The sequence below is a fragment of the Schistocerca nitens genome, chromosome 4, assembly GCF_023898315.1.
Source record: "Schistocerca nitens isolate TAMUIC-IGC-003100 chromosome 4, iqSchNite1.1, whole genome shotgun sequence".
NCBI classification, from domain to species: domain Eukaryota; kingdom Metazoa; phylum Arthropoda; class Insecta; order Orthoptera; family Acrididae; genus Schistocerca; species Schistocerca nitens.
In genome coordinates, this window is record NC_064617.1 from 301,830,667 (window position 1) to 301,839,717 (window position 9,051).

The 9,051-nt window shown below is 45.5% G+C and overlaps 1 non-coding gene across 1 annotated transcript; it reads left to right on the forward strand.

Annotated features, from left to right (window-relative positions):
- The first annotated feature begins 4,112 nt into the window (after window positions 1–4,112).
- Trnas-aga (transfer RNA serine (anticodon AGA)) lies at window positions 4,113–4,187 on the forward strand. Its single transcript has one exon. It is a non-coding gene; the product is annotated as a tRNA-Ser (tRNA).
- Window positions 4,188–9,051: the final 4,864 nt, after the last annotated feature.

The window sequence follows — 9,051 nt, forward strand, 5'->3', positions numbered from 1 at the left end:
GAAAGAAAGGATATTGCGGATACATGGCTTAGCCACAGCCTGGGGGATGTTTCCAGAATGAGATTTTTCACTCTGCAGCGGAGTGTGCGCTGATATGAAACTTCCTGGCAGATTGAAACTGTGTGCCCGACCGAGACTCGAACTCGGGACCTTTGCCTTTCGCGGGCAAGTGCTCTACCATCTGAGCTACCGAAGCACGACTCACGCCCGGTCTCACAGCTTTACTTCTGCCAGTATCTCGTAGAGCACTTGCCCGCGAAAGGCAAAGGTCCCGAGTTCGAGTCTCGGTCGGGCACACAGTTTTAATCTGCCAGGAAGTTTCATATCAGCGCACACTCCGCTGCAGAGTGAAAAATCTCATACTGTCTGAATTGTTTCGCGTCAATACGCATCACATGTAAAATCTAAAGTGCATTATTCCAGAAAACGACCTCCTTAGGTTACCTTTAACAAAACAGACGAAACGTATCTGAAACGTAAATGAATAGTATTTTCAGCAAGAAAAAAGGTGTTTGAATTTGTAAAACGAATGTTAATAGCACCAGTTTGAAAGTAGGCCGTAACATCAATTACACTGCTCAAACAATTAGATCAAGTGAGATATCATACACAGTAGACATATGGTAAGGTATCTTATTCAGATATCGGTTACAATTGTAATTTGTGTGTGATACAGTACGATATTTTGCTGTCTCAGTTCCTTACTTGAGGTTTACATGGCGTTTACGTAGAGTGAGGCACCATGGGGCTACCATAGTAGTGAAACAGCCATTCTAGTTGCCCTCTAATATGGTGTGTGATTACCTCGGACGGCAAGTAGGTTGCACACATGGCTGGCACAGGCAGTATGAGGTTATCAGTCAGCTCTTGAGGGATATTTGGCCATTCTTCCATGAGTTCAATATCCAGCTCTGCAATCTTTGTGGGAAGTGCTGGTCTGACTGCAGTGCGTCTGCCAAGTGCATCCTAGACATGCTCAATCGGGTTTAAGTCCGGTGAACATGCTGGCCACTCCATTCGTTCAGTTCCTTCAGCTTCAAGCATGTTGTCCACCAGTGAAGCTCTGTGGGGGCGAGCGTTATCGTCCACCAGAAGGAACCCATCGCCTATGGCACCAGCGTAGGGTACAAAAAAAGGTCGGAGGATCTCTTCTCTACACTTCCGAGCAGTCAAAGCGCCATTGTGAACGGCATAGAGGTCCGTACGTCCGCCAATACTGACTCCTGCCCACACCATTCGTCCACCACCATGATATGGTGATGTTTCCTGCGCATAAGCAGGATTGTTCCGAGTTCCACGTTCTTTCCACATTAGCGAACGACGATTGTGCGGATGAACACAAAATCTTGACTCATCTATGAACAGCACCCGGCGACATACGTTGTGACTCCAATCCTGATGTTCCTCCGCCCAGTTTCTGCGGGCCAAACGGTGTCGTGGGTTTAATGGGACACACACCATAGGCCTCCGTGCGTAGAGGCCACATTCCCGAAGGCGATTTCGGAATGTTTGTCTTGATGCTGCGCACCCTGTTACTATCTGGAGAGTGTGTTGCAGCTGAGTTGCATTCAGCCTCCTGTCTCGACGAGCTGTTAACCGGATGTAACGGTCATCTCTTGCTGATGTTACCCGTGGACGACCTTGGCCTTGCCTTCTTTTAATAGTTCCTGTTGTCTGGAATCGCGTCCAGGTCCTGGAAATTACACTTTGGGACACTCCAATAGCTGCAGCCACCTCCCTCTGTGTCTGTCCCGCTTACAACCCTCCTATGGCTCTCCATGCCACAGCTTCGGGTAAGTCATGTTGTTGTTGCATTGCACTACCTGCTCACTACACTGTCTGAACCCAACTGCTTGTGTAATCGAGCGGTTCTAGGTGCTTCAGTCTACAACCGCGCGACTGCTACGATCGCAGGTTCGAATCCTGCCTCGGGCATGGATGTACGTGATGTCCTTAGGTTAGTTAGGTTTAAGTAGTTCTAAATTCTAGGGGACTGATGACCTCAGATGTTAAGTCCCGTAGTGCTCAGAGCCATTTGAACCATTTAGTAAATACAAGTCAACACCAACCTCCTCTGCAGCAACTTTCCGTTATTACCCCTATTTCAGTGACCGTAATGTTATTGCCTCCACTCTGTAGAACCGACAGAAAGACGTCGAAGCATTTTAGTTCATTCTGCCGATGACAGTGCTTCAGAACCTAGATACCTCAACTGATCCCCTAATAGTTTTGACCATTGTATAAAATGCAAAGTCTGTTGCAGAAGCCTACCATAGGCAGAGTACAAATTTTCTTTGCCACGGCGCTAGGAGGGTGAGGGTGGCGGACCCATCGCTCTGGCCGTCTTTTACCCTGGAAAAATCCCCGGTAAGTATTTGATAGCGGGCGGTGTCGACCTGGGGACGTCCTGGACGGAGTGGAAAGAGAGAAAATCCCCGTTCCTATCCATGATTGAACCCAGGACCTCCAGGACCAGAGTTCAGTGCTCTACTCACCAGGCCATAACGGCGACCAATATCAATTATATGAAAACTAAAAAAAAAAAAAGCGTAATCATCACATCCCAAAGAAAATAACATAAATTACCAAAGAAGTCATAGAAACAGTTTATGAATTTCTGCATTTAGGTCAGTTAATGATGACTAGATGGATATAAAAGAAATTAATACAAGATTACTCGTGGCATGGAGTGCTTTCGTAAAATAAATAGGGTTTTCGAAACTAAGCTTCTGATGCGTCTGGAAAACGAAAAATTACAATCACTGTATGTTACACCGACGGAAAAATAATTCGTAACACCAAAAAATAATTAATGCAGAGTAATGAAATTTTGGGAATATATTTCTCTACGTAACATATTTAAATCATTAACATTGCAAGATCACAGGTTAATGTAAGCGTGAGATGAACCATTACAAATGTGAAGGGCTGGTACGTTAATAACCGATGTAACCACCAGAGCCGGCCGCGGTGGTCTAGCGGTTCTAGGCGCGCAGTCCGGAACCGCGCGACTGCTACGGTCGCAGGTTCGAATCCTGCCTCGGGCATGGATGTGTGTGATGTCCTTAGGTTGGTTAGGTTTAAGTAGTTCTAAGTTCTAGCGGACTGATGACCACAGATGTTAAGTCCCATAGTGCTCAGAGCCATTTGAACCATTTAACCACCAGAATGATCAATGAAGGCATGCAAACGTGCATGTATTGTGTTGTGCAGGTGCCCGATGCGTTCGTGGGATGGAGTTCCATGTCTGTTGCACTTGGTCGGTCAGTACAGAGATGGTTAATGCTGGTTGTGTATGACGCTGTTTTTGTCGACCGATGATGTCCCATTCACGCTCGATTGGAGACACAAATGGTGATCGAGTATTCCAAGGCAACATGTCGACACTATGTAGAGCACGTTGGATTACAATATCGGCATGTGGTCGTGCGTTATAATGTTGGAAAACAACCCCTGAAATACTGTTCATTAATGGCAGCACAACGCGTCGACTAATGAGACTGACGTACAAATTTGCAGTCAGGATGCGTTGGATAAGCACGAGAATGCTCCTGTTGTCATACGAAGTCGCACGCCAGACCACAGCTCCAGGCGTAGGTCCAGTGTTTCTCGGCCACAGACAGATTGGTTGTAGGCCCTCAACTACCCTCCTCCTAAACAACACATGGCCATCACTGGCATCGAACCAGCTTTCATCAGAAAACACAACAGACGTCCACCTTGCCTTCGATGAGCTGCTTGACACCACTGAAGTCACAAGTGGCGGTGGTTTGGATGTTTGAGTTCAGTGGAATGCACGCTGCAGGGCGTATGGCTCGAAGCTGTGACCGATTTATAACCGTTCGTCGTGTCACGGTGGTGCCGACCGCTGCTCAAATTGCTGCTGCAGATGCAGTTCGATGCGCCAGAGCCAAATTCCTAAGTCCTTCTGCAGTATCGCAGAAGGAACATTCAGCTTCTCGTATCCCCATTACACGGCCTCGTTCAAATTCAGTGAGGTGTTGATAATGGCGTCTTTGAAACTTCCTGGCAGATTAAAACTGTGTGCCGGACCGAGACTCGAACTCGGGACCTTTGCCTTACGCGGGCAAGTGCTCTACCAACTGAGCTATTGCTTGGGTAGCTCAGTTGGTAGAGCACTTGCCCGAGAAAGGCAAAGGTCCCGAGTTCGAGTCTCGGTCCGGCACACAGTTTTAATCTGCCAGGAAGTTTCATATCAGCGCACACTCCGCTACAGAGTGAAAATATAATTCTGGAACGGCGTCTTTGTCACCTTCATGGTATTTTTGACTTACATCAACTCACTACGTACATTCACGAAGTTAACTAACGCTCACGACCCATACAGTATGTATTTACATCTTCATAATGGCGCCACTAGCGGCACTCATATGCGACTGGCGTGAAAGTTGAATAGATATAATCTTTCAGATGTAGAAACACTTGTCCGTCCTCTTTTAGAATACTGCTGCGCGGTTTGGGATCCTTATCAGATAGGACCGACGGGGTACATCGAAAAAGTTCAAACAAGGGCAGCAAGTTTTGTATTATCAAGAAATATGGGAGAGGGTGTCACTGAAATGATATAGGATTTGGGCTGGACATCATTAAAACAAAGGCGTTTTTCGTTGCGACGGAATCTTCTTACGAAATTCCAATCACCAACTTTCTCCTCCGAATGCGAAAATATTTTGTTGACACCGACCTACACAGGGAGAAACGATCACCACGATAAAATAAGGAAAATCAGAGCTCTTACGGAAAGATATAGGTGTTTGTTCTTTCCACATGCTGTACGAGATTGGAATAATAGACAATTGTGAAGGTGCTTCTTGATGCAATAATTTACCAACAGCCGTATGTATTGTAGAAATTTATTTTATGCACTTCTTATGTGCTACCAGTTTCGGCATTACATTGATGCCATCTTAAGGCCCCACACGTCATAGTCGTAAAATCGCTATACACGGAAGGAGCCATATAACTGGATCCGTGAATCAAATCGCTATACAACAGCTGTTGTTAGCCAGGCGACACAGACTGCCAGTCAAGAGCTGCTGTATAGCGATTTGATTCACGGATCCAGTTATATGGCTCCTTCCGTGTATAGCGATTTTACGACTATGACGTGTGGGGTCTGAAGATGGCATCAATGTAATGCCGAAACTGGTAGCACATAAGATGTTCATAAAATAAATTTCTACAATACATACGGCTGTTGGCAAATTATTGCATCAAGAAATACATGCCAGCCGTTGTCCCACAGTCCATAATGGATCAACAAAGAAATGTGAAGGTGGTTCGGTGAACCCTCTACCAAGCACTTAAATGTGATTTGCAGAGATCCATGTAGATGCAGATGTAGGTGTTGAGGCCACCTCATTACGAGAAGTTAAGTTTTCTTTCCTTTTTATAAATGAGGTGTTCTGTTAATCTGCAAATGTTATGTACAGATCATTTTGGATTCCTGCCTCTGGCCATCGCAACTTCTCTCCGTCCTTGTTTGTGTCGGTACTGACTCCTAAAGTAGCCGTCACATCTGGCGACGAGGATTATATAACCAAAGCTCTCTTCGCTCTTCGCTGCTCCATCACACCGCGTTACTATTATTTCTCTCTTTTCTCGCACAGGTGGCATTGCTACTAAATGTGTTCTTGCAGACTAGCCGCAACGCTTCAGCTATCTGCGTTCCTCCATTGCTTGTGATTAATTTGTTGCAGCGCTCCTCTCATTAAAATCGCCTCTAACTCGTCTCCTACAACACCTACGCCTAGACCTCCGGTTGCTGCCGGCTTTGATCTAATGCAGTTTATTCAGTCTGAGAACCGCCAAATGTCAAAATGGTTCAAACGGCTCTGAGCACTATGGGTCTTAACATCTGAGGTCATCAGTCCCCTAGAACTTTGAACTGCTTAAACCTAACTAACCTAAGGACATCACACACATCCATGCCCGAGGCAGGATTCGAACGTGCGACCGTAGCAGTCGCGCGGTTCCGGACTGAAGCGCCTGGAACCACTCGGCCACCGCGGCCGGCGCCAATTGTCACGGTTGATGACGGTAGCCCAGTACCATTGCTCTACACATCGAATGCAAGGTACTGTGAAACTTTCTCATTTCTTGTCAACGGCCGGCACAGGAGTTTACCGCCTCGCTCAGAAATTATTGCCGACTAGTAGGCCGGAGTTGCTAGTTTTTGATTTAGTTCCCACCGTCACTAATGATTATGAGGATGAGTTACAAATTGCGGCAGCTAATTACAGGTTCTTTCAATACTGGAAAAAGCCAGAACAGACATACCGTCAGTGGGTCCACAGAGCTTCAGGATTTGGCACGACAGTGTCGTTTTCAATTTAGTTGTGGACAGCACTATAGTGACGCAATGATTCGTGATGCGACTACGTATACTGTGCCAGCAGTAGGATTTGTGAACTAATTCTCAAACATTCTGACACTACTTTGAAACACGTGTTACAAATTATTGAACATCATTTTCGTGTGATAATGTCGTACAAAACTTTGAGGTAGCTCACATTTGCAGTGAAACGCAAAGTGGCGAACAGGTCGAGCCTTGAGACCGTTCACTGCACGCAAACAAGCCACCACGCCATGGACAGAGTAAACTAGTGTTAACAATTGTGTCTACTGTGAAACCAAGTCCCCGCTGCTTTTCCAAGCATAAAATACATAATTTCCCTTTGTGGAACGCGACTTGCTTTGCTTGTGGAAAGCCAGATCATGTACTGTCAGTGAGCTTACAACAGCAAAGGAACTCTACCCACGTTCTCTCTCGTAAGCGCTGAGTACCCTCTCACTTAGTGAATGAATTTTTTTCTAAACTGGCTACTGGTACTACTAATGAGCAAATTCCGAATTTGCGTTCACCCCACCAAATGCTGTGCATCGACAGTCAAACATACTGTTTGTGAACTTAGTCATTGTCGGACGCTGAGTTACGACTTCAGTTAGATACTGGCGTTTCCGTTACATTGCTTAATAGGTTCGCAACAGTTGACAAAATCTTGCTCACAACTTACTGCGTATAACGGTCAGGACATTCCAGTGCTTGGTGCATGTAGTTTACCTAGCACATTCCAGTCTCACACCAGAACGGTGACATTTACAATTTTGCGTTCGCGAGACTGTGAAAATATTTTTGGGTTGGATTCATTTAATGTGTCTGCTTTTCTTATTCAGGATAATGTACGTTCTGTTTCTGCGTTCAACCTAAAAGACAGTGTTACACAATTGATTGTGGAGTTTCCTGATTTATTTTCTGAAGTAGCTAGCAGAGCAAATAATTTTGTGGTACATGTGACAATGAAAGACAATACGCAACCTAAATTTTTTCGGGCACATCCCGTCCCTCGTGTGCTTAGAGACAAAGTTGCAAGTGAAGTTAAATAATGGTAAGACAATGGAGTTATTGTTCCTGTTCAGGCTAGTCAATGGGCATCTTCCTTAGTAATCTTACTAAAGCCTTCTGGAAGACTTCGTATTTGTCTTGACTTTAAATCCACTGTTCATTCACAAAAAGTAATTGATAATTATCCGTTGCGTCGCCCTGCGGAATTAATGTACAGGCTTGGTGCAGGCCGCTGTTTTTCAAAAATTGACTTACGCGATGAGTATTTGCAAATTCCACTAGATGGAGAGTTTAAGGACATCACACACATCCATGCCCGAGGCAGGATTCGAACCTGCGACCGTAGCGGTCACGCGGTTCCAGACCATAGCACCTAGAATCGCTCGGTCACTCCAGCCTAGTTTCAGAAAATGTTTGTGGTCAACACGCATTTAGGGTTGTTCAAACTTTTGCGCTTACCTTTGGCAGCGCTTCCGCGCCTTCCTTTTTCCTGTGCTACTTAGAACAGTTTACTTAGAACAGCTTAGAACAGTGTCAAATTACTTGGACGACCTTGCGGTGTCAGGCCATACACCGGAGGAACATATCAGTAACCTTCATGCGCTTTTTCAAGTACTTTCAGCTGCAAGTTTGAAGTGTCGCCTGGACGAATGTCCCTTTTTTTCAGACTGGAATTTAGTATCTAGGCCACGTTGGCATCCCTGCCCGCGGAACATGACGGTATTGCAGTCAGTTCTCGGGAAATTGACATTATATCCGGTTTAAACTCAACGTAGTCCAGATTGCGGCTCCGTTCCGTTGTTGCGCCGGAGGAATGTGCCTTTTGTTTGGACCAAAAAGTGTCAGGATGCATTCCAGAAACTTAAAAATGTCTTGTTGAGTGACATATGTCTTGATCATTTCGATCCCGGTAAGCCTGTGATTCTGGCAGTGGTCGCTTTTTCGTGGTAGATCAGAGCTGTGCTCTCGCACACATTTGGTTCACAGGACAGGCTGACTGCTTTCACTTCCAAATTACTGACTAAGACTCAATGTAACTATTCCCATATCGAGATGGAAGCGCTTACTCTTATCTATGGTGGGAGAAAGTTTCACCATTATCTGTTTTTTCGGAAGTTTTACCTAGTTACGGACCATAAGCCACTTAAGTTTTTGTTTTATCTGTCCAAACCTGTTCCGCCACGCACGGCTCAGAAGCTGCAACGTTGGGCTTTTTTATTGTTACAGTAACAGTCCGAAATACTGTACCGACCCACGTCGAAGCATGCAAGTGCTGACGCCCTTTCTCGCCTTCCTGTTGGTCCTGGTTCTGAGTTTGATGCTACTGCCGCATCTTGTTGTCAGATCGATCGCGGGACACTGAACTTTTACAGATTTTTCCACTACACCATAGGAAAATTGCACAGGCCACAGAAGCAGACACTCGCTTGAATATTTTATTGCACTACATCCGTACTGTTTCGCCTCGTTCAGTGAAAAACATTCAGAATTCTTTTGTGCGCCGATATTTTACTTGTCGGCATTACCTGTCCATCCATCACCGTGTGATTTCATTGCAAAATGACTCTGAACAATCACGTGTGTTTGTTCCTAAAGTTTGCAAAAAGATGTGTTACGATTGCTCCACCAAGGACTCTATGAAATTGTACGCACGGAACAGTTAGCGCGTCGGCACTGTACTTGGG